General features: G+C 40.4%; 1 protein-coding gene across 2 annotated transcripts in view; it reads right to left on the reverse strand.

Annotated features, from left to right (window-relative positions):
* Positions 1 to 26,048, reverse strand: part of PPARG (peroxisome proliferator activated receptor gamma) — a 111,280-nt gene that overhangs the window by 81,334 nt on the left and 3,898 nt on the right. The window contains exon 2 of one of the 2 annotated variants that reach the window (XM_045023285.1): positions 8,214 to 8,252. The exons of the other annotated variant lie outside the window; for it this stretch is intronic. The gene's annotated coding sequence lies outside the window, so the exon portion shown is untranslated. The remainder of the gene's footprint in view (positions 1 to 8,213; positions 8,253 to 26,048) is intronic. 2 annotated transcript variants of the gene reach the window in all.

Below are 26,048 nucleotides of genomic sequence, written 5' to 3' on the forward strand. Positions count from 1 at the left end.
GAAGTCTTTCTTTCAGTTATCTTTACTAAACTGATTTAATAAGAATACTGCTTGTGTGTGTGTCATTTTATCTCTCTTCTCTCCTAAGGGCTGATATTTCTGTGTGCTGAGTGCACATACAACATGGAAAACCTCAGACAGGAGACACAGGGTTAACATTTCAATACAAAATATGCAAAGTCCTTACCTCGTTACAAATGTACAAATTTACAGTATTCTATAGCAATACATCTTGCAATGTTCCAAGCTTGCTCAACATCCATGCAAATTAAAACAGAACAGAGTGCTTTTCATTTTAATGTGTAGAATGTTTATCATGTTCTCTATTGGATTTTTCCTTTTTCTATGGCAGCAAGCCACCTGCCCCTCCCTCTGCTCCCCTCTTCCCCACCCTGAACTATTTCTCCCTGGGTCTTGCCTTGATTTCCCAATTCCTTCATTCTGGAGCCAATATTTCTATTTTTTTCATCAGCACAAGATTGCATGTATAGTGCCTTGCCTTTGCCTATGAGAAAAGGAATATTTTGATTGGCTGGCAGGGAGTGAGGTGCTTATCACTAGGGTTGCCAACTTTCTACTCGCACAAAATCCTTGCCCTGTCCCTGCCCTGCGCCTTTTCTGATGCCCCGCCCACTGCTCACTCCATTCCATGCCCCCCATTGCTCGCTCTCCCCACCTTCACGCACTCGTTCATTTTCACCGAGCTGGCTCAGGGGTCTGGGTGCAGGAGGGGGTGAGGGCTCTGGCTGGGGGTGTAGACGCTGGGGTGGGGATGGGGATGAGGGCTTTGGGGTATAGAAGGGTGCTCCGGGTTGGGACCGAGGGGTTCGGAGGGCAGGAAGGGGATCATGACTGGGGCAGGGGGGTGGGGTGCTGGGGGGGGGGGTGAGGGCTCCAGCTGGGGGTGCAGGCTCTGGGGTGGGGCTGGGGATGAGGGTTTTCGGATGCAGGAGAGTGCTCCGGGCTGGGACCAAGGGGTTCATTGGGCAGGAGGGGATCAGGGCTGAGGCAGGGGGTTGGGGCCCAGGAGGGTGTCAGGAGTGCAGGCTCTGGGCGGCGGTTACCTCAAGCAGCTCCCAGAAGCATGTCCCTCCTCCGGCTCCTACCGCCTACATGGAGGCGCAGCCAGGCGGCTCTGTGCGCTGTCCCATCCGCACGCGCTGCCCCCGCAGCTCCCATTGGCTGCGGTTCCTGGCCAGTGGGAGCTGCGGGGGTGGCACTTGGGACGGTGGCGTGCAGAGCCCCCTGGCTGCCCCTACACATAAGAGCCAGAGGGGGAACATGCCAGATGCTTGCTGGGACTGTGGCAGCGTGTGGAGCCTGCTGGCTGCCCCTACACATAGGAGCCAGAGGGGGGACATGCCAGATGCTTGCTGGGAGCTGCGTGACATGGAGGCTAGCAGGAATACTGCCAGCCCCACTGCACAGTGCCGCCAACCGGACAGTCAACAGCCCGGTCAGTGGTGCTGACCTGAGCTGCCTGGATCCCTTTTCAACTAGGTGTTCCGGGCAAAAACCAGACACTCAGTCACCCTAATTGGCACAGCTGACTTTCCCCTTGTCCTTCCACCTCAGCAATGTATCACTCTAGCACAGGGGTAGGCAACCTATGTCACGTGTGCCGAAGGTGGCACGTGAGCTAATTTTCAGTGGCACTCACACTGCCCAGGTCCTGGCCACCAGTCTGGGGGGGCTCTGCATTTTAATTTAATTTTAAATGAAGCTTCTTAAAAATTTTAAAAACCTTATTCACTTTACATACAACAATAGTTTAGTTATATATTATAGACATATAGAAAGAGACCTTCTAAAAACATTAAAATGTATTACTGGCATGTGAAACCTTAAATCAGAGTGAATAAATGAAGACTCAGCGCATCACTTCTGAAAGGTTGCCGACCTCTGCTCTAGCATTTCCCAGGAATGCCATTCAGCCAGGAAGTAGATCAGAAGAATTTAAAATAATATTGTCAGCCTGGCTGTAACCAGCTCCTATTTTTGTACCTTCAGTGCTGTTGCTTCATTTGGTTGCACCTATAATTTGTAGACACAAAAATGGAGTCCAGAATTTGAAAGATTGCATATAACGTTCTTCAGGTATTAATTACAGGGGATCCTGAGTCCCTATGCACTCCCTATCCAGGGCAAATCTCCCACTGAAGATAATGGATAATAATCAGCTCTATTAAACAATGATGGAAACTGGTTAATATTCTCTGACAATCAGTTTCTGCCCTTCTGGAGTCACAGTGATGTAAATTTTCAGCACAATGGAAAATTTGGAATTTTAATATCCAAGAACAATGGGCCAGTTTACTAACTGTTGCAAGCCTAGAATGTCCTTACTTTGGACAATTTATGTCATGTATTTAACATATTTTGCAAATTCCTTTGTTTTCAGCTATAATTAAAGCACCTGCATGAGTTTGAATCACACATAAACTGTGTTGCTAACCCTCGTCATTGGAAAATCATAAGTCAGACCCCCCCCAAAATCAATAGATTGGCTTAAAAATCATGAGGATTTTTTAAAAATTAAATGTGAGTTCTCTTTATTTTCCTTCCAGTTTCTGAGCCTTTAAAGTGCTCTTAATTCACATATCTGGCTGACAACAGGAGCCCCAGCCACCCAGGACTAACAGCGGGAGCCTCTCCTCAGGGGCCCTGTGAAGAAGGGCTCCCACTGTCATCTCCAAGTGGCTGTGGCTCCCGCTATCAGCCCCCACCACCAAGGGCTGGCTGAGAGCGGGAGCCCTGGCAGGCCAAAGCTAGCTGACAACAGGAGACTCTCCTCGCAGGGGCCCCATTGTCCCAGGGTGGGCTGACAGCAGCGGCCCCAGCTGTCTGGGGCTAACAGCAATTTCTAAGTAAAATTATGAAATCTGACTCATGATCTTGGTTTACAACTCTCAAATGTCAGGATTTTTGTTTCCAGCCACAGCTGGAAAAAAAAATCTGACATTTTGTTCTATCACGATCTTGAGTCAGGCTTAATTTTACTTCAAAATTGCATCTCTCACAATTAATTCAGGAAAGTTGGCACGTCTGCCTAAAATACATTTCAATGACTCTTCGTATTGTGTATATAAATATTGTAGGGACTCGGAAATGTCCCTCTACCCTAACCTTAGATAGAAAAACTCTGCAGGACAGTTCAGTCACCTTGTCCATTTTCATCAGGGGACTCTCCAAAGCCACAAATGAGAGGTAGATATCTGCCTATAGGAATAGGACCACAACCACTAAGTTCTCACTAGCAGCCTGTCAGGATTTATATCAGTGGCCTTGAAGTAAAAAGCTACATATTCTATTACCAGGTCTTTGAACCATCCATCTTCCCTACCTGGATTTCTTAGAAAATATCCAAAAGGTATTAGTCCACATTAAGTTTCTTCTGTTTTCTTTAAAGATACAAACAACCAAGTATTTGCTTACTGGCTTTGACTTTATTTGCCACATTTTAACCCAGTGAAAATTATAGTTATAGTCAAATTGTTATAGTCAAATTCTAACTCCATGAAATTAGGAATTAATGATTAAGTGGTGATAAAACACTAACTATAGTGGTATAAACAGGGTTGTTACACTGAATTTTATCAGCAATAAAAGGAGAGAAAGAAACAGATCGGGTAAATTTCAGTTCCTTTCCCTGTATCATGTGCTCTTCTCATCTCCTTGCCTCATATATTTAAAATTGCATTAAAAATTCATTTTCCAAGTCATCCAACAAGATATATAACAGCAGATCTTTTAGATTAATTTGCTATACATATTTATATCAATAAAAAGCTTAATCACATTTTAATGTTTTTCCAGAAAGTTTACTAAAAGAGGGTAAGTCTGCATATAGAAAAAAAATCACATTAACATTTTCTAGATGTAATCACAATTAATATAAATATACATTCTTTTTTTGAACAATTAAATATAAATGCATTACCACAATCTTGGTAAGTTTGTAACTTTTATATTGTTTAAATTCTGAACTATAAATTGGAATGTGGTCCATATAGTCTGGAATCCTTAGGAGCTAAAATGCTGTAGTTTTAAATCATTTTCTTCAGTTCATTTTGGCAGAATTCTTATAGCTAAGTATGCAATAAATTATGTTGTTATGCTTCAGTCATTTTACAACTGGATTTATTTTCTAGGTAAGCAAGTATCATATGAGGAACTAAAAGTTTTTATTGCGACTTTTTGTAACCCTTCAAGCATGCCTATGAACAGCTAAATATCATGTGGTTGGTGGGATGTATTACTGCACTTGGGATGTGTTACTGTGGAGTTTTACTGTTCAGAAATAGTTCAAAAACAGATTTTTTTCCCCTCTTTGCTCCTGTAGTTATTCCCAACCTAAACAAAAATCAATAGTTTGCAAATTTCAAATTAATTTGAACCAAAATTACAATGCAAATGACTGAACTCTAATAACACTGAATTCTACTCAAAGAACTGTTATCAGATTACAATATATTTAAAATTGAGATTATAGCAAAAAATAAATTCATAACAGACCTCTGAATGACAACAAATGCAATATACTGTAATGTAGAGCTAAATGTCAGGAAATAGGACATTTACTGCATTCTTTTCACATCAAAACTCCCAATTAAACTTTTCTGAACTATCTCAAATCCAAAATTGGGTCTTTAGAAGCAGGCTGCCTCCCAAACCTAGCACATCCTGTCCTTTGGGTAGTACAGCCAGTATGTCTGCTCTAATTGTATTATCTCAATTCACACACAGAAATTCCACAAGAACAGACTTTTTTTGCAATAGTTTAGCTGACCCCACACCAGACGGATTGGGTCTAATGTAGGAACAAGACCAGGAGCACAGTAAGAGCAAGGACAGAATTGGTCAAACTTTACCCCACCATCTGTGACACTGAGAGCCCCTCAATACCAGCTGGTAGAGGGCACACCATACCATGACTCTCATCAGGGCTGTGCCGCAATGTACTGTTATCACGATATATATCACAAAGGTATCATGTAAGGTACCATATATAAACTAGTGACATGCTGGTACCAAAAATAATTGTGTGATGTATGTATGTATTCTATACAAAGAGTTCTAGATGGGCGCTGAAAATATGTTCTTAAAATGTGTTTGGGATGCAGTGCATGAATCTAGTGTGCCCTAGACAAAGGAATGTGTGTTAACCTGTCTTACTGATTTAGTTATAGGCACAGGAGAATAGAAGCATATTTGCATATAAAGTAAACAAAGCCATCAAACTAAACGAGCAGGGAGAAACCTGTTTAACAATAATGCCAGGGGACAGAATCTGCACACCAGGAAGCCTTCCTGGCTCTTGAGGCAGAGACAATGGACGTTGAGCAATATAAGGGAAGCAAAAAGACCTTTTAATTATCCGTCGCTGAGGGGATGACAGAGTACATCATGCTCTGAGCCTATGAAAGCTGAATCTTCGTGGCCTGAAAGGCAAGAGCTGCTGGAAACTTGATGTAAGTGAGAAATCTGTTTAGACAAAGATTGTAACTTGATGAAATTAAATTTCAGTCAGTAGAATGTATTGTATTTGTTTTGTTTTAGTTGTGTAAGGGGACTGTTGCCCCCTTACTAACATTCAGTTGAGGTGTTTTTGTTGGCTAGCTCCCAGTACTAAAAGGGGAAGGGTCGATGGGAAATCAGGACCCTGAGACTGACAGTCCCCAGGAACAATGGGAAGAGGCCAATGCTCCCAGTCAGCCTGAATGACAGAGCGGGCAGGCTAATCAGGGAGTCAGGAGGCCGGGGGGGTCCCATCCTCCATGTGAGCTGGAATTGCCTGGGTAAGACAGAGTGGGGCCAAGCTAAGGAGAAAGCAGGGGCCCAAGCTGAGCTGGGGAGCAGAGCTGTGCCAGATCCAGAGGGGCCGAAAAGCAGCCCAGGAAGCAGGTCAGTGCTGGGAGCAGAGCTGCAGCCACAGAACCAGAGACACGGCCCAGGGAGAGAGCAGATTCTGTGCTGGGAGCAGAGCTGCAGCCACAGAACCAGAGACACCGCCCAGGGAGAGAGCAGATCCTGTGCTGGGAGCAGAGCTGCAGCCACAGAGGCAGGTGTGGTGAGCAAGTGGGGCCAGCCAAGGGGGGACCTTGGGCAAAGGGCCTAGAGCAGAAAGACGCCCCAGCCAAGGGTCCTTGCAGACCGGACTGGGAGGGGGATCTTATCCCGACGGGGGGCTGACTCTAGGAAGAAGAGTCCCACCACCTAAAGCCCAGGGGTGTGTGGCCACCACCATTGCAAGTATTCAACCTGCAGCATCTCTGCAGCACAACCAGGGCCTGAGAAGGAGACCTGGGACCTACAATGAACAGACTGAAGTGCCCTGACATTCCAGAGACAGTTTGTAATGTTCCCTGCCACAGAGCAGGGTGATGTGTTGTCCTTTAACCTTTCCCATTTTTCCTTATTCTTCTTTAAAATTAATTGTTAATTAAACAGCTTGTGTTTGCTTTAAATTGTATGAAATGATCAGTGGGTCAGGGAGGTGCCCAGTGCAGAGTGCACAGTCAGGCTCACAGTTCTGAGTATCCTGCATATAATGTCACACCATCCAAACTGGAATAGGTTTGGAATTTAGGGCCTGGTTTTGGTCCATCTCTCATGCTTAACTTCACTTACTACTTCTGAATATTTCCCCTAAAAATGGGAACATGGAAAGGGGCCCAATCCTAATTTTACAACCCCTATCCACCAAACAGAGACTCCTGCCTTCCCCAGGTTCACAAAAAGACACTTCTCATGTATCCACTTGCCCTCTTCATCCAGGCACCCCTCCATTGCACTAGATGAGCTTGCAGAGTGTGGGCATGCAATAACATGTAAAATTGTTCAGTACAGATGATACTCTTCCCCATATTCGGAGAACATCTGAACTATGGGTTTGTCTTCTGCTGGTGTAAACTGGCATAGGGTCTGGCCCATAGTTCAGAAGCATATACTACATCAGTGCTTCTCAAAGTGAGGCTGCCGCTTGTTCAGGGAAAGCCCCTGGCGGTCCGGGACGGTTTGTTTACCTGCCACGTCCGGAGGTTCAGCCGATCGCAGCTCCCACTGGCTGCGGTTTGCCGGTCCAGGCCAATGGGGGCTGCGGGAAGCGGCGCAGGCCGAGGGATGTGCTGGCTGCCCTTCCTGCAGCCCCCATTGGCCTGGACCGGCAAACCGCGGCCAGTGGGAGCCGCCATCGGCCGAACCTGCAGACACGGCAGGTAAACAAACCGGCCTGGACTACCAGAGGATTTCCCAGAACAAGTGGTGGACCGGCTTTGAGAAGCACTGTACTACATTACATAGCTATATATCATATGTTCATTTATTCAGATAAGACAATAATACACTTGCGGTGATAGCCTGGCTCAACTTAAGTCAATGGCAAAATCCCTATTTACTTCAATGGGGCTGAGATTTCACCCGGTGTTTTTTATTGCTTAGGAGACTTGTGTACCTTTTGGTCAATACCAGGACATACCATATTTAAACCCTGATGGCCAGCACAGCCAGGCATATCATGGGCCTCCTCCACTGAATCTCTGTTGTGAGCCAATCAATGGTTAACCTGTTTGACAAAAACATTCCTGTGCAGTAGTTCCTGTGGAAAAAGGCTACACATGTATTGATACCAACTGCACCAACTGTGGTGCATGGCATTCAGAGAACTGAGTTCCACATCTTCAGATATCTTTCAGGGAATAACTTACACCTAAGAGACATAGTTCACCTCACATATCTTGAATTTTTCCAATTAACCTGAATTGAGTGAGGGAGAATGGAACATTAAACCCATTGTGCTGGAGTTAAACTTAAAGGAAGAGAAAATATATCATAAAAAATGACAGAATTTAAAAGTAAATATTGCCATTTAAATCAACTGAAGTCACTAAAGAAGGTGATTACGAAAGATACAGTTAGTTTGGTACTTATTCTCAGATCTGTGATAGCACAGAAACAATGCACCACAAGGGGAGGTTTTACACATGATTGCAAACAAAGTGTCTCTAGGAATCTTGCAAGTCTTAAAATTCACATTGGTGGTATACACCTAAAAACAAAACAAAGAAACAACCCTCTCTGTAACAACTTCAACTAGTTATGTATGAGTGCCAAAACTTGCGGAACCAGTACACTAATACACCTCATAAAGCAAAGCAGAAATATACACGGTAGATGCTTAAATCAGAAGCACATGCAGAGAGTTTGATACATACGAGGAGGTGATCAGCCCTGCCCTCACTGTGGACCTCTGCCTGTAGAGAAAAAGAAAATGCATCTCAAAAGAAGAGCACCTTGATATAAGCAGGATCCTCTTACAATACAATTGAAACTATTTGACTGGAAGGATTAGGCTGCTATTTCCAGTTTGGGTTACATGATAAATAACTTCCTTACAAGACTCATCCTCTCAATTAAAGTAAGAAAAGTTGCTGCTGATTCCATTACTTATGCTAGAATGCCTTTCTCATTTTCTTCTGTCAGATAAAGAGACACATCTCCCATTGACTTCAACAGCCTTACACCAAGACTCAAATAAAGCTAAAAGGGCTTCTGGCAGTTATCTTCATTGGAGAAGAGGGAAGAGGAAGACAGAAACTCTAAAGATAAAAACCCACAATCATCAATGGGAGATGCCCAGAAAATCTAAGGTCAGACTTGGATGCTATGTCCTGCCAATCAATCATATCTTCATTTCACTTATTGTTCTGGCATGCTAAAGTCACTCACTGGAAACTGTTCAATAACACAGTGTTGGAAAATTGTTAGTGCCCTAGTCATTCAGCATAATTTTGAAGCTCCATGGGAATTTAGGTATGCACAACTTACTAGGATATGACCTTTCCCTTATATTTCTTATTTTAAGATCAAGTTATCATGAAATGTCCCCAGTGGGAGCTGCTGTGCTTCCTTCACAGATAAGGAAAACAGCAATGGCAACTTACAGAAAGAGGACTTTCATATATTTGTACAGAACAGAAAACATTGTGGTCTTGAGAGACATCCAAAGCATTCTTGGAGGTCAAGAGGAAAGTCATGCGGTATGTTAACTAACCCCCCTTTCCCAAAAACATGACAAGGGTATTTCCTTGAATCCTTTAAACGCCCCTCCCACCCTCACATACACACTTTATTTTTATTTTTTTTTTGGTACTGCAGTACCTAAATTGCCTGACATTAAGTTTTGAGGAACTTTCTAGGCTTCTGGGGTCCTACTATTCAGAGGGCTGAGGTTGTTGGTTGTCAGACACTTTTGGTATTCATTGTTCTGTCTGAAAACCCATTTTATGACGCTAGTCTGGAGTGGCTATTATCATCTCCAGGTTCTTCAATACCACTTTTTTTTTCTATAACATGGACTTTGCCACTCAGATCATATTTATGCTCTCAGTATTTCCATGCTAACGGATTACTGTAATTCATTCCTAACTGTGAAACTAATCTGAAAACTTCAGGAGTTAGAAAATTCAGCTTCCCAATGCCTCTTTTGTTTTGCGAACAAGGAACTGGTAACATCCAGTTCCACTGACCTGCACTGATTGCTGATCAGCAAATGAATTCAATTCAAGATCTTGTGAACATAAGAATGGTCATACGGGGTCAGACCAAAAGTCCATCTAGCCCAATATCCTGTCTTCCAACAGTGGCCAGTGAATGGGGAATGAATTTTTTAATGATCTAGGCCAATTGTACTGAAGTAACCATCTCTCATTTTATATCTCTCAAAGGTTTATGAAGTCTGCTAGGATGGCCTTACTTTGCATACTGTGGTTTTATGTAAATCATGCCAGGGACTTTCAGTTTGACGATTCATATAAAAACCCTCCCTAACTGTAGGTACAACCTACCTCCAATTTAAAGTCAACTGAGTGGCTCTTTGCAAAGATTTCATTGGAAATTGGATCAGACCCTATGTCTGCACTTCCTAGCTGTCTCCAATGTTTTGTGTAGGGCATTTTTATTTGAAGCAGTTCATCTTTGGCCAGTTTGCATTATTCTAATTTTCACTGTCTTGAGGTCCCAATCAAGACTGGGACCTCTTGGTGTTAGGGACAGTACAAACAGGATTATTTTTCTTTGCTTATTTTATGATAGTGTGTTTGCTCTCCCTGGACCACTGGACCCAGCTTTATTTTAATCACTGTTGATTTTAAACTTTTCGGTAGAACCCATATAGGTGGAGAAATAAATATGAAATAAATTTAAGTTTTAATGGTGCTGCTTATATCAGAAATGTCTGTATTTGTAACCTATGGTTTTTGCAAATCAAGATTGTAAAATCTAGCAGCTCTTGATCATTCAAATTGTTTTTCAGGATAGAGTAACTTGCTTGCTGAAAATAAAGTCAGCAGGTCAATAAAAGAATAGCTAAAAAAAGATTAAATATTTTGCCTTTTGGGCATTCAAGGCACATAACTGTTCTCCCCAACCACAAACCTGCTAAGTAAATAGCATAATGTACCAAATGGTGAAATATAGTAAATGGTTAACTTAAGCGTTTAATATCCTGGAATAAGATTGTTAAATTAATACACTGGCTATGAATCACCACCTATCTTGCTAGGTATTTGTTATATAGTCTCATCTCTATGATATCTGAATATTGTGGCAACACGGTAATTAACAGAAGAATGGAAGAACTCTAGTCCCACCTCAAAGAAGTTTAGAGAAACCCAGTTTGTCTCAAAGGTCTGAGACTCTCTAATTGATGGGGCTGCAGAGTGCCATTTAAAGTGTGAGTGTGTGTGTGTGTGTGTGCGCGCGCGCGCGCATAGATTTGTGCCTTCCACCCCACCTGACTTTCTTCCCCTCAGATCCCCCCAACTCCACTACCAGCAGCCTGACGTTGCTGGCCCATGAGCCCCTGCACCCACCCTGTCCAAATTTGAGTGAGCAGTGCTGCAACCTGCATACAGGGTTGTGGTGCCTCAGTGTTGCTGCAGCAGGTCACAACATCACTCACTCATATTTGGCCCAGTTGGCCCACCATTGTGGCCAAAAAGTGGTCAGGCTATGGCCTGCGTGGCCCCTCCACTCTGCAGCCTATGAATCATTCGGAAAGTTATAATTAGAAGAATATGTGAATTTACACAAAACTGCATATTTGAGTGAAATCCTTCTCTCTTTAGTCATGTGAGTTGTCCCACTGATTTCCTGTGTGATTAGGGCAAACAGGGCTTGGTCCCTTAAAGCTTTCCTGCAACTACTGTGCAGTTGGACTGTGGGTCTCAGCTAATTATATTTGCTTTTCCAGAAACTGCCCTTCCTCTTTAAATGACTGACAAGAGATAATAATTTACTGCTGTAAGAATCAAGTAGCAGGCAGCCCTTAAAACAATTTGGATTGCAGGCCCTAGGAGTTAATTTGCAATCGACCTGAGGCCAATCTGCCTTCCTTGGGTAAATAAAGACTCATTATTTAAATTAGTGGGTTAAAACTCTCTAATAGAATATGCAACACAGGCTAAATAAATCCAGCCTTGTGTGATTCACTTAAAGCATCTCCATGGTACACTGAGGTCATATGTATCCTGAATTCAACTTGTTAGTTCTATTCTATATAAGTTTTTATACCACACTCATCAATGTAGTATCTGAGCACCTCCCAATAGTCCATTAAACATCATGACTACACATCTGTCACATGTTGTTTGTTAATTCATCCTCTCCAGAGAGGGAGAAATGTGTTCAATCGAGTGTTTTTTGTAGGATTTTTTTTTAATTTATTAAATAAATATACCTGTTGCTATGTGCTTATAGAAGGCAAGGTCAAAGAAATGCACCTTGCACTTGGAGTGGAAGGTGGTGAGATTTATGATGGTCCTTAGTTCCTGGGGGAGTTCATTCCACAGTCTTTGACCACCCCCAAAGAAGGAACCACCAAAGAAGGTTCTGTCTCCTCTTTGCAGTTTCTAGAAAATGCTAATAATATTAAATTAATTAAATCCAAAGATGAAAATCACTAGCCCACAGAAAGGAAAAGCCATCTGTTGGCTAACCTCATCTCTCAGAGTAGAGTATTGTATATCTGCTGGCATGTTTGAAAAATGATTCAGCCCAAGTTATATCTCTGTTCCTACTGTTGTGACATTGAGTTTCTGCAAAGGAATACAGTCTAGGTGCTAAGCGTTTATTTACAGAGGGCAGGACTGAACTTTGCATTTGAACACTTACAGAACATGATAAAGATCTTTCTGTCTCATTAGTAATTTACAGAATTGTGATTTGCTACTCCCAACACACCTATAATTGAATTCCTTAGTCATAAAATCACTGGGACCAAACAAGTTCAGGTATCTTTTATCAGCCTTTTTTTTTCTTTTTTCTTTTTTTTGTTTGTTTGTTGTCATCTGTTAACCTATTTCTTACAGAGCTTTTCTTCTTTTTATAGATTAATTTGCTTAAGTTATAAATTAACCTTAGTACTTACTCTCCCACAGGCCATATACTCCAGATTTTTTTATGCTTCATGCAAAAATTTCAAGCTTTATAAGTTTTATGGTTTGGAGTCACTCTGAACAATAGTTGGTGGTTAAAGTATAGTAAAAAGTAAATCTCAAAAGATTCATAGATCCATTATGGATAAATGTCCAGAAGTCGAGATAGAGCTCTATGCCCTTCTGGTCTAGAAATTAGGCTAGGCATACCAAAAAGAGAAAAGGCTCTCTTGTGAGATTTCCGGTACTTCCAGTTTCATGTAGCGATGTTGACTAATGAGAGGACCAATCCTGCAAACTTTTTACTCAGGACAGAAATCCCATACACTTCAATGGCATCTGAAGGGGCCCAGCACGTCCCAAAATGCACTCAGTGCTTTTCAAGATTGAGCCATAACTTCATTTTACCAATTCATTTTACCCTTCATTTTACCCAAACATACACATGTATTAAACATTTAATTAAAAACAATTAAAAATACAATACATTTTCATTAACTTTTTTTGTATGTTCAGACAAAACATTAATTTCAGCAACTGGGATAATACACAGACTATTTGCCTTATGGTCTCTCTTTTCCCCACCCGAAACCATTCAAATTCTGGAACTTGTCTTGACAAGACCTGGCACAATAAACATATCTTTTTCTAAAGTTTCATTCTTGTTCTTACTAAGGTTTTTCATAGGAGAATGTAGAGCACTCTGAAAAAAAATTACTTGGTGATGATTCAGGGATTGGCAATGTGATTTAAAGAACCTTGCATCTCTAAGTCACTCTTTCAGATCCAGCTTAGATTGGCTGTGACCATGACTGATGTGTATACTGCATATAATTAGGTGGTCACTTAATACAGTTTCTGGGAATGTATCCACATAATCAAAATACAGTCACAAATGGCACTGATTTAGTTTAAAAGTTATTTATTTGGACTTTCTGATTTCATATATATTTATTCTAATATAAAGCATATGACAAAGGGTTAAGGAACCTGTAAATTGCATTTTTTATGTTTAAATTGTTTATTTTTCATACAGTAGGTTCCCTCCTCTATTTTCTTCTCCTAATCTATATCAAAGGCTGATCTGTCCTTTCAGACAAGGAGAACTGAATCTTGCTCCCTCCCCAGTATAATTCTACTCCTGAGTGTTGCTTGACAGCCGATTGAAGTTAGTATTTTAACATTTCCACACTGAACTGTGTTTGTGTCTCTAGTTTGTAATACTCTATATCAGGGGTCGGCAAACTTTCAGAAGTGGTGTGCCGAGTCTTCATTTATTCACTCGAATTTAACGTTTCGCGTGACAGTAATACATTTTAATGTTTTTAGAAGATCTCTTTCTATAAGTCTATAATATATAACTAAACTATTGTTGTATGTAAAGTAAATAAGTTTTTTTTAAATGTATAAGAAGCTTCATTTAAAATTAAATTAAAATGCAGAGTCCCCCGGACCAATGGCCAGGACCCAGGCAGTGTGAGTGCCACTTAAAATCAGCTCACGTGCCGCCTTCGGCACTCATGCTATAGGTTGCCTACCCCTGCTCTATATTTAGCAATAATCCCCATTACATAAATCTGTGACAGGCATTCTTTAAAAATTTTGTGACAAAAGATTTGTTCTCAAACACTTCATCTATTTCATTATTTACAGTAGGCCATTGTCCTATCTTTGTTTTGTCTTTGCAAAATTTTGTATTTTCTGCTCTTTTAACAGAATCGATAGCAACACAGTGGAAAGAGCTTTAACAGTCAAAATAAAATATCTTTATCAACTTTACAACAGAAGTAACTTTTCTTTGCTAATGGAGTGGCTTTGCTGTTTAAATACATACTATTGAATACCTTATGGCTTAATTTTTCATGCTTTTTACAATTTAATCTTCATTTAGCAATTTTTTCTTGGTTATACAAATCTGTTTGGTTTTAAAATTGTTCTTGTTAATTCTGTGTAGTTAAAAAAAAAGTCCTGTGTTCTTACTGTAAATCCCAAACCTAGGTCCCAGTCGTGCAATGGAATCCAGTTGAGTGTAGTCCCACTGAAGACAATGGGAGTCTAGAGCGGTGCACATAAACATCAGCCTGCACAGATCCCTCTGGAGAATCAGAGCCTTAAACTGAGCATATGTGCCATCTATTATGAGGCCTTGTGTACCCAGCTCATAACTTTAATTGCATAGGGAACTTTCAACTCAAGTCAGAAGGAATTTTCTTTACAGAGCAAACAAAATCTTATTTATTCTTTAAAGGTGACCACGAAATTTAGTTATATATAAATATAATATAATGGTTGACATATACAGAGAGAGAGAGGAAGAATCCTAAATGACTTTGCCAACTATAATGTGTCTATAACATATATGGGGGAAACATGATGATGTGATGTGGTATAAGGGTTTTATCAACCTGAGTTTGAAACAGACGTATAACTAAGGAGTGAGCTGTGTAGGTCATCCCAAAAGGGCTCTGATAAAAATAATTATTTCTTACTATCCCTCATAGCCTATAAAGAAAGCATATATGTCACAGAAAATGTATTTTATAAATCTTTTTATAGTGGTTTTTAAAAAAATTATTTCATGTTCTTCCACCTGAAAAGCAAGTGCCTTAGTTACTATAAGTCCAACTTTACAGGAATCTGCAAGAACATAAGAAAAGCCAAACTGAGCCATACCAATGGTTCACCTAGCCCAATATCTTGTCTTCTGACAGTGGTCAGTGCCAGGTGCTTTAGAGGGAATAAACAATCATAATGGTCCCTTCTGACCTTAAAGTCTATGATTCTATAAACAGAACAAGGCAATTACTGAGTGATAGTCAAGCGATTTTTCAAATGGCACAAAACTGTTTAAAAATGACCTAAAATAACTGGCTTTTTGAATAAAGAAAAGCTATCTCAGGCCTTTCCAAGTGTTAGATATAAAACTTTCATCTCTGGCCCTCAATGCTTGCAAGATATCAGACTTTAAATCACACAATTTTTAGGTCTAGAAAAGCTATCACTGGAACTGCAGTGGATCTTGCTCATCCTGGCCTCAGGCAGGGAGAAGTTTAAGAGGAAATTCCACACTTTTCAAATTCTGGAGGGTCTTGGGCAGCAGAGAAATAACTATGAATTAATTTTTTTATTATGAAATAAAAATTTTCAAAAGCCCCTAAAATCACCTAGGTGGTTTTGAAAATTTACCCAAAGAATTTAATTTTTATAATATTTTCCCCTCAAAGGTAGCCCTACTTCCTGGCTGCAGCACCATGATACATGGGCTGGATCTCACTTGTCCACAGGGAGTGGAGGCTTACAGTTCTGAAAGTTTTGCAAGAATCTAAAAGTGAACAGCCTTCTAGACCACCTCTTCAAATCTCACCAAAAAATATGTTTCCCACCACAGTTCTTAATGAGCATCTGTCTAACATTTTTTCATCACCGTTAGCCTAAACCCTCATCAGACACCTCTGAACCATTTTGTCTGCTGGAACCAGAGTGCACTTGGAAAGCGCAGAGTACCGTATATTGCTGGTAGTCATTAAACAAAAGGATTCACAAGGTATCAAATTCCAGTAATTTCACAAACATGTAGTCAGTGATCCAAGAGCCAATCTAAAAGGAGTATTTGCATTCTTAACGTATCACATACAAATGAAAATGAGGTGGTGGTGGTGGGGGGTGTTTCTTCCATGTCCCTCTGCACAAGAACATACAAATCGTCACACTCAGGCAGACTTGTGGTCCATCTACTATGCACTCCAGCTGCAACTGGACAACTCTAGCTCTGATGCCAAGTTCCTGTATGCACATGATGTGATGTGGCAGTTACCATGGAACCTGTGGGTACTCTTCCCTCTGACTTTGTATCCAATCCTCCATGAGCTACAATAAACCATGTGGATATAGTACTTATATCCCAACTATGAGGTAGACTAAATAGTAGAGTAACTCCTTTTTCGGGGATTATGCAGCTCCAAATGGCATAGGTGAAATTGGTATACATAAAATGAATCATAGAAGACAGTGATGCAAAAGTCCTATTGGGTCAGTCGATCCTGCCAATGTAACATTCTTCCCTACAGTACAGTTTAGTAGAGCCCTGCAAATCCACAGGTATCTGCTTTGTATCAGCGGATGTGGATATCCGCAGACCATTTTTGTGGATTGCAGAGCAGATGCAGATACACATTTTGTATCTGCACAGTGCTCTGTGGTACACATTCAACGAAACTGAGCGGCAATCACCCAGCCTGCAGGCTCCAGCTCAGCTCTCTGAATCACACATCAGTGTGCTGGGTATTCTGGGCATTCTAAGCCTACAAGTCCACTCAGTCTTACTTCTTGTTCAACCAATCACTCAGACAAACAAATTTGGTTACAATTTGCAGGCAATAATGCTGCCTACTTCTTGTTTACAATGTCACCTGAAATGAGAACAGGCATTTGCATGGCACTGTTGTAGCCAGCGTCACAAGATATTTTTATCTTATCTGTTGCTCTTCTCTGGTCTTCCTCCAGTTTGTCAATCTCTTTCTGGTAACATGGTGCTCAGAAATTAATATTACAGGTGTTGTGTTGTATCACTTTGCAAACTCATGTCTAATTTGCTGTCCTCGATCACCACTGGAGTCTCTCTCAACATTACTGAGGCCCTGCAATCCTCTGTCCCCAAACAATCCCCTTCCCCAAGCTCCTGTGGAAAGGCCCAGTAGTGGACTGTTAGCTCCACTCAGCATATGCTAGAGATAATTAGCATGTTCACTATTCCTCCATCTCACACTGTCAGAAGAGAGTGACAGGTCCATTTCCACTCCTGCATCTTCAGGGAGCATCTGCTTCTCTCTCTTTCTAGGGGGTCATTGGTTCTTCTTTAATCTTTGCCTCTCACTTGGTGCTGGGGTGACTCAGGGTTTTTTCCCTTAGTCTCTTCCTCTCAGGCTAGAGGGTGATGGCCTGTGTTGGTGACACATCACACGTGTTTCTTTCCTCTTCTTCCTCCCCCTCAACTATCTCCCCTCAAATGCAGACCTGGAAAGAGGAAGATAGACATTGTCCACCTCATCCATGTTCTGCTCTCCCTACTTGGTTATTTTTACCCACTTCCACAACATTTGGAGGATGCTGACACTGGCCAGGAGGCTGACTACTGACTCCCACCTCCCCACTATTTCAGCTGGTTTTCCATTCTGTTCTGGACTCAAACACATCAGCAGAAAGTCGTGACTAACAGAAAGGGCAGTCAGTCAGCAGCCATCCTCCTGCTAAAGGGTCAAGCTTCAGCAGGAAGTTTAAGATTGCCACACAAGCTGCATGACTCTATGCTGTGCTGCATTTTCTGTTGATTCTGGGAAGTGCGAGAGAAAGAGGGGAACCAATTGCAGAGCCTAAATCAGGTAATACAGTCAGGCTAGATTACAGCAGCATCAGTGCTGTGTGTAAAAGCTATTTCTTATTAGTTAAATATGTTACCCTAACCTTACCTCAGACTTCACTGAAATACACTTCCTTCTTTGCTGTCCCTAGTGACAGAAGACCTGGCATTCATCTTTGTGCATCAGACAATTCAAGTTCCAGCAGGAGTAATGAGAAATGGGACTGGATTTAAAACAAGGGCTTTTTAGGACAAAACAGAACTGGCAAGAATTCCAAAATACTACATAAAGACTGTTCTTACGGCACTTGCAACATGTCCTAAACAAGGGAGTGCCAAAAATCTCAAAGGAAGCCAGATATAGAAGGGCTTCAAGACCAACAGGTTCAACTAAGAATTTTATACTTGAAGAAACAGATCCTAACCAAATGTCTATAATTTTTAAGATTTCCCCCTTTATTAATCCTTTCCTTTAATTAGCACCACAGAGGATATTTAAGACTTAAAATTCAGGCCCTTTAAAATAATCATGCACCCACAAATTCTTGCTCACATCAAGGACTCCTTGATTTCTTTCTCTAATTCTTTCTTGGTTTCCCAAAACTCTCTTTTTTACTGGGCTTCCACAGGACCCTGGGCTTGGATCCCAAGGATCCTGTCTTAATTCACCACTGCAAAAAGCATTTATGCAAAATATTCTGAACTCAAATAGCCCTTTATTTTAGATTAAAGATACTGTAAATATTCCACAATACATTAGTCACAGAACATGTCACAGCCTTGCAAAATCCTGTGCAATTTTTCTTCTGGGGATGTTTATGTTTGTAAAAATCAGTAGAACACACTGTTTATGACAACAGTTTTATTATTTTTTAAAACAAGGCTGATAATTGACCCAGAGCAATTTTCTGAGTCTTCATTTGATCTCTCACCTACTTAGAATTGGCACCCTGGTGACCTAAAAGTGAATGGAAAGAAGTGCTCATGACTTTCACAAACACAGTATTACATCATTAAGGAGGAAACAGTGAATGATGTGTAAGTCAGCGGTATGATGTGACTTATGTAACTCCTTTATTCTACTGAATACAGCATTCCTAAACAAAATCAGGAACCATTCAAAAAAATGACAGCTATTATGGTCAGACAGGATATACTTCAAGAAGTGAAAGGAGAATGGTGATACACAAAACAATTTAAATAGTGATAGACGCAGCATGGTAGTAATGGCTTCATACAGGGAACACTGATGACGTAGTACTATAGAAATTTACTTGTGTGTTTTATAAATAAGTAATTTATGAAACACCTGTGCTCAGTGGTTTGAGCATTGGCCTGCTAAACCCACAATTGTGAGTTCAATCCTTGAGGGGGCCATTTAGGGTTCTGGGACAAAAATCTGTCTGGGGATTGATCCTGCTCTGAGCAGGGGGTTGGACTAGATGACCTCCTGAGGTCTCTTTCAACCCTGATATTCTATGTTTTCCCTGTCATGATAATGTTTAGATTTTTTAAATTTATTGCTTTACCACAAAAAGTTTTCTAAAGGCTAGGTCTACAAAAATAGATGCTTCTTATAGGAATTAAGAGACTTGGCACTATAGTTCTATTCAAGCTTCCTATAGTATAAATTTTTTCTAATTAGTAGTAAAGCCAACCCTGCTGGAGATGTGTGTAACTACTTGTTTCTTAGAAAAGTAATAAACTTGTTACATATTTTTTAAAAATTGCTGGTGCACCACAATGGGCTATGGATGCCATAAGAGATGTCATAACATGATAGCTCTATTCTAATCTGAATATAATCCACACTATTGCAGTGATTCCCTTGATAGTAGTCATCTACTTTTTATATGTGTTAGACTACCATAGGCAACAAAATACTCCAGATTGTCTGAATGTAAATCATACTTGCCACTCCCTAACAAACTGGTAAAATTAGCATATGTGATCATGAGGCAGGCCCAAAGAACGAATCTTTGACTTCTATAGGCATATTCTCAGGAAACTATGTAAGAAACATTTTAGGGTCTCTCATTCATGGTGCCACTGAATTTTTGTTCTCATCACAAATATCACTAATCAGCTCAGTGCAACTGGCAATCTTATATTGTAAAAGGCTCAAGATGGTAAAAGCATGGGTGTTGCAGAGACTGAGGTGGATTAGAAGAATTAAGCAAAGGAAGCACACATGGAATTTGTTTGTATCAGTAACACCAGTCTCTCTCTTTCATGAGTACCAACATCCAAATATTGTATGAGAATAACTAATTAAGCTTCCATAAGTGTTTTGCAAGTTACACTTTTGCACTGATAATAGCATTGACAGCACTAATAATAAAGACATATACTTTTAGTCGTTACAGAAAACTAAATGAAATGTCCTGAAAACTGCAAAAGGACACCACACTAAAGTAACTCCCCCATGTTTTATTGCCACTTACTATTTTGAAGTCACAAGTCACTGACCTTTTATAATATTAATCTTCAAACATACTCTACAGTTAATTATAACAACTCCTAGTTTCTTAGGCCTGGTCTACATTTAAAATTTTGCCAGCATATCTTTATCATTTAGGAGTCTAGAAAAAAAAATCAAACCCTTAACATATCTATTCTGGTAAAAGCCCTACTATAGATGCAGTTATACTGGCAAAATAATCCTTTATCTTATTTTGTTCAGGGAACTATTATAAACGATACCAGCAAAATAGCTCTGGTATAAACTGCATCCATTGTAGACAAGGCCTGAGAGTTTATTTCATTTGTCATCTCAAAAGTCAAGATCAGTGCTCATGGCTGAAAAGGAAATCATATTACTTGAAATGAAAGTGCGAACTTATGTTTCCGTACTTTTCAATACTGGTATAAGCAAGTTTTAAAGACAAAAATCTAAAAAAATGGCAACAAATGGGCAGGAGCGACATATTACAAAACATGTTGCCTCTTTTTATGTTGGGACAATAAGAGACATTTAAAGCATATAAAGCACTGAAACATGTTTTACTAAATACCGTATATATTCCTTAAGCCATTATCACAAATATATATCACTGAATTAGAAAGTAGAGGATGCTTAAATGTAGATGCAAATGAGTGCCCTCCATGAAAAGACCTAAAACATGAACTACAATAAATCCTCAGTAAACTACACTAAGGCCTGGTCTACACTAGGAAATTAGGTCAGTATAACTACGTCACTCAGGAATGTGAAAAATCCACACCTCTGAGTGACACAGTTAAACCAACCGAAGCTCTGGTGTAGACATTGCTAGGTCAACAGAGTTCTTCCTAATTCAAGCCCCAACTGAGGGAGGGAAACCTACCCACTACAAATTAGTGATTTTTGAAGCAATGGAGGAACACCAGCACCATTAGCTGATTGTAACGGCCTTGTTTCAGGCCACAGATAAGCCCTGGGAGTGGGGCCAAGTGAGGAAGTGGTGATCCCCCATTGTCCTACAGAGAGCCGATACCCCAGCCTTCCTCGGAATTTCCCATATTTGGGCTTCAATAAGATGCAAATCCCCAAATCCATTTTCAGCACAGATTTCCAGTTTATGGAAATGCAGATAACTGAGCTTCTGCCACGCATGCTTCTAAATAAGATTATAAAACACAGAGAACACTTTATATGTCTCTGAGGCCTGCTCTACACCTACAACTTAGATCAACCTAGGTATACCGTTCATGGCTGTGAAAAATGTTGTGCCCGGAGTGACATCGGTAGGTGGACCAAACTGCCTCTGTAGATGAGGCTAGATGTACGGAAGAATTCTTCTGTAGACCTAGCTATTGCCTCTACCAATATCGACAGAAAAAACCCTCCTGTTAATGTAGGAAGTATCTACACTGCAGTGCTACAGCAGCACAGCTGCAGTGTCATAGCTGTGCTGCTGAAGCATAGACTTATCCTAAAATTTTGCTCACAGGTACACCCATGCAGGTCCTTTGAATTCCATGGGATTGCACACAAGTAAAGGAGGGCAGAATTTGGCCCTCTATCTTAGGCCACGTCTATACTTACCCGCCGGGTCGACGCGGCGAGTTCGACTTCTCGGAGTTCGAACTATCGCATCTGATCTAGACGCGATAGTTCGAACTCCGGAAGCGCCGCGGTCGACTCCGGTACTCCACCGCGGCAGGAGGAGTTGCCGGAGTCAACCTTGGAGCCGCGGAGTTCGCTTCCGCGGCGTCTGGACGGTAAGTCATTCGAACTAGGGTAGTTCGAATTCAGCTACGTTATTCACGTAGCTGAATTCGCGTACCCTAGTTCGAACCAGGGGCTGTGTGTAGACCAGGGCTTAGAAATTATTTACTATGGTTAGAAGTCAACTTAGTAACATATATTGTACTGTGCTTCTACAGAATAAGAACTGAGATCCCAGCATAAAATCCAGCAGCTGGAAAACCACTGCAGGTGATAGCAAGCACTAACTAAATAAAATGTATTCAAGATTAAAGGATAAGCACTTCACTTTTATTTACTGTGGACACCAAAAATGACAGTTCCTAAAAGTTAATTCTATCATAGGGAATTATGCACCTTATGAGTATAGAAGTGGTTGCATTTTCTCCAAGTTCTCCAACTAGATAGTACCACAAAGCTCCAGCTCTTAAGTAGTAAAACCTGTTTTTCTGACCACCCCTACTAAAAGATTCTACTCTGAGTGTTAAAGCCTGTAATTAACATTTTTCTTTTCATATCTCTTCTTTTGGAGTAACAAAGTACCGTAACTCTTTGGATATTCTGATATCAGTTTTAAACTACCATGGTTGAGAATTTCTTTCTCAGGGACATAAAAATATCCCAGCTAACAAATACTGAAAATGATTAAAAATGCATAATTGATCACTATGTTTATATAAAAGTATATCAAACTTCAGAATTGCTGCCAAACCTGCAATATAAAAAATAATAATTTCCCTTCCTTCATACACACATTTCATTTTGTTCAGTATTATGTTAGAATCCCTTTTTATTTTTACTTCCACTGATGAACGTTATATATCTTGTGTTTCTATGTTAAGATTTACTGGCGGGGGGGGCGGGAATACTGCAATATTGCATTGAGGATTAACCATATTACTTTTTAATATAAGATATATTTTCAAACTGAAGGTCAAATGGTGTGCACTTTTCAAACACGAATGTTGAGAATGCAACTCTCAATAAAATACTAAGAGAAAACTGTTAAACGTTAGCAGAATTACATTTCATTCCATGGTTAGCTGCTACAGTATTTACACTACTGATGACCAATATGTTCAGAAGGCATGTATAAATATACAAGTAATGTACTGTGCGCCTGAAATAAAATACTACGCTATGAAATAAAATACTATTTTATGGAATGCAGTGTAATTACATGTCATATAAAGTAGTTTAAGAGCAGATTATAATACTGGTCAGGGCTATTTTAAGCCAATATGAGTCTCCCTTCAAAATCATTAAATTGGACTCTTCAGCTGAAAGGCCAAAGACTCAGTATGCAACCTTCCTCTCTATCCCCACCTGTTCCAGATGCCTATTCCATGACAGTTGTGAGAGTTCATTCTCCTAAAGGGAAATAAATAATGTGTCCAGAATTGTGGTGTTTGTGGAGGGAAAATAGGGGAATATTAAGTAGAGGTTTCCTGTCAAACAAGAATGGGGGGCTAGAGTGGAGGGACTCTGTAATGTGTCACAGCCAGATGCATGATAAAGAGGAAAGACATCCTAATTCCACACAGGACACATGCTGTTATCACAAAAGAGCTGTAGAACTGCATGAAAAAACTAATTCTCTTCCCCATGCAGCACTGTAGCATAAGCAGACAACATTACACTAGCGGCTGGTCTGTATGACTTTAGTTTGATTTGAATGAGCAGCATAAACTAATCTCACCTGCAACACCTGTATAAAATTGTTTACATTTTGCTTAAAACTAAAGCTCAGCTAAAACTACAGTGAACTAACCACATTTGCTACAGAACATAATATAGAAAAATATAACACTGTTTGTTTCAAAGGCATTTCTACAACAATGTCCTTGATATATCATGTATTTATGTTTATCTAGCTTTAGCCATGTAGTCTTGCTGAGCAAATAAGAACTCACTGAGGGCTTGATCTGGTATTCTCTGCACACTCGAAATCCCCATTGGATTCAAAGGGAGTTTTGGATGCATGTGAAATGCTGGACAGAATCTCTAGAAGTTTCTATGCCTAGCTAGTCTTAGGGTGAAATCCTGGCCCTACTGATGTCAATGGCCAAGCCCCCATTGACTTCAATGAAGCTAGGATGTCATCCTTAGAGAGAGAGTGTGTGTGTGTGTGTGTGTGTTATAGTGCAACTCTCGTCTGTATTTTCTTTTGGTGGCATGCATTAGGTTATGTGTATGCCTCTCTGCTTGGAATGCCAGCATATGATCATCTTAAAAATGATTTTGGGTGGGATTTCTAACATCTCCCAGTACTGGTCTAATTCTACTTCCATGGAAGTTAATTTACCATTTAATTCAGTGGAAGCAGAGTTAGGTGACCTCTGAGTGCTTTTGAAAATCCCACCATTTGTCCCTTCCAACATGTATAGGATAAAACACTTCTTACAGAGTGGTGGGCAGGTGTCAGATCAGCTGCTCATGGAAACTGCAAAACCCTTCTGTGTGAACTGGTGTGTAGCTGATCTCTATAACTGGCCAGACACAGAAGGGGAAGGGAGGTAAGAGGGTGCAAAGAGCTTCCTCTCTCACCTTGTTCTTCTGGGCCAAAGCCAGTCAAAACATAACTGGGAAGCAATGCCACTGCTCCACCACAGTGACAACAATAGCATCTCCAAAAGAAGAGGGCAGGGTGAGGATGAGAGAAGGCTTCACCTTCTGCCTACCCTCTGCTCTAGCAAGCAGAACTGACCATATATACTGGGGAATGCACAAGGCACCATGCACTTTTTGCAAGAGCCCTGTTGGTGAATTACCTCAAATCCCTCCTGGGAGCTCCTGCTCCAGCCCACTCCCTCCACATTCTCTTGAAGCATGGACTATATTTATTTACAGCATGGGCTGTACTGTGCGATTTAAACTGTAATCTATCCTGATGAATTCTGACCCATATTTCTGTTTTATTTAAGTTAAATAAATTTTTTTTAAAAACTAAAGTGTAAAACAGTGTTAAGTACAAAAAATCTGAAATACCGTAATTCCAGTGCTATTTATACCTTAAAAAAATGTCCAGACAGTTTAATAGTTTTTACACTGAGGTCTCATGTTGTCGTATTAGAGGTTTGAAAAGAAACTATCCCAATGTTCTTATTTAAAACGCTCAGGGTATTATTATTTCAATTACATTAAATCAATTAATTATTACTTAGTAGTACTAATACAAATGATAACTAGAGGTTTATATATGCAATATTTCTACATACGGTGAAGTCAGGAGGATGTTATTTCATAACACTGAAATAATATGTACATCCTGCCGTCTAGCTAGATATACGTAGTGTACATGAATGTGTATGTACTAATATATACAAAGCATACACTTGTTCCTGAACATACTTACACATGGGTACCTAAGCTTTGTTTTTAAAAATTGCTAATTATCAACCAGCAGAGTAGCAAGTTAGTAGCTTGTTGTTCAGCTAGATGGGACTTTGGGATTCATAGACTTGAATTCATAGACTTTGTCCTGAATGTGCAAACTGCATGGCACGCAGGTGATGTGCTTAGTCATGAGGGAAGAGGGTGGCTTATGCATGTCTACAAACCATCACCTGTTAGTTGATTCCAGAAATTCATGAACTGGATTTTGAGGTAGCTGCTTATCTTCCCTTTTTAAACAGCAGTTATTTTGCTATTATAGCCAATGCCAGTGAAACAAACGAAAGTAAATATGCTACATAGGGAAAGCATCTGTAAGTCAAAGTTTCTCTTAATGATCCCATCATTTCATTGTGTTCCCCCTGTTTGTTTGTAGCTATCAGTGCTCTCTCCTCAGAGTTTTAGGACATAAGATCATTGGAATAGGCACTGTCTTTTCCTCTATGTTTGTACAATGCCTCACCCAATGGGCCCTGATTCTTGATCAGGCCATTAGGCAGTACTGCAATTCAAGTAACAAACAATTAATAATCATAACTATGTAATTCACTTTCAAGAACTTTAATTTGGGGAAGGATATCATTGTTTTCTTTGGTTCTTTTAATGGATTTAGGAATTGGTTAATAACTGGGCTGTGGAACATAACTGGAAGAAGAGGCAAGATAAAAATTATGAG

Source organism: Mauremys mutica, chromosome 7 (genome assembly GCF_020497125.1).
Source record: "Mauremys mutica isolate MM-2020 ecotype Southern chromosome 7, ASM2049712v1, whole genome shotgun sequence".
NCBI classification, from domain to species: Eukaryota; Metazoa; Chordata; order Testudines; family Geoemydidae; genus Mauremys; species Mauremys mutica.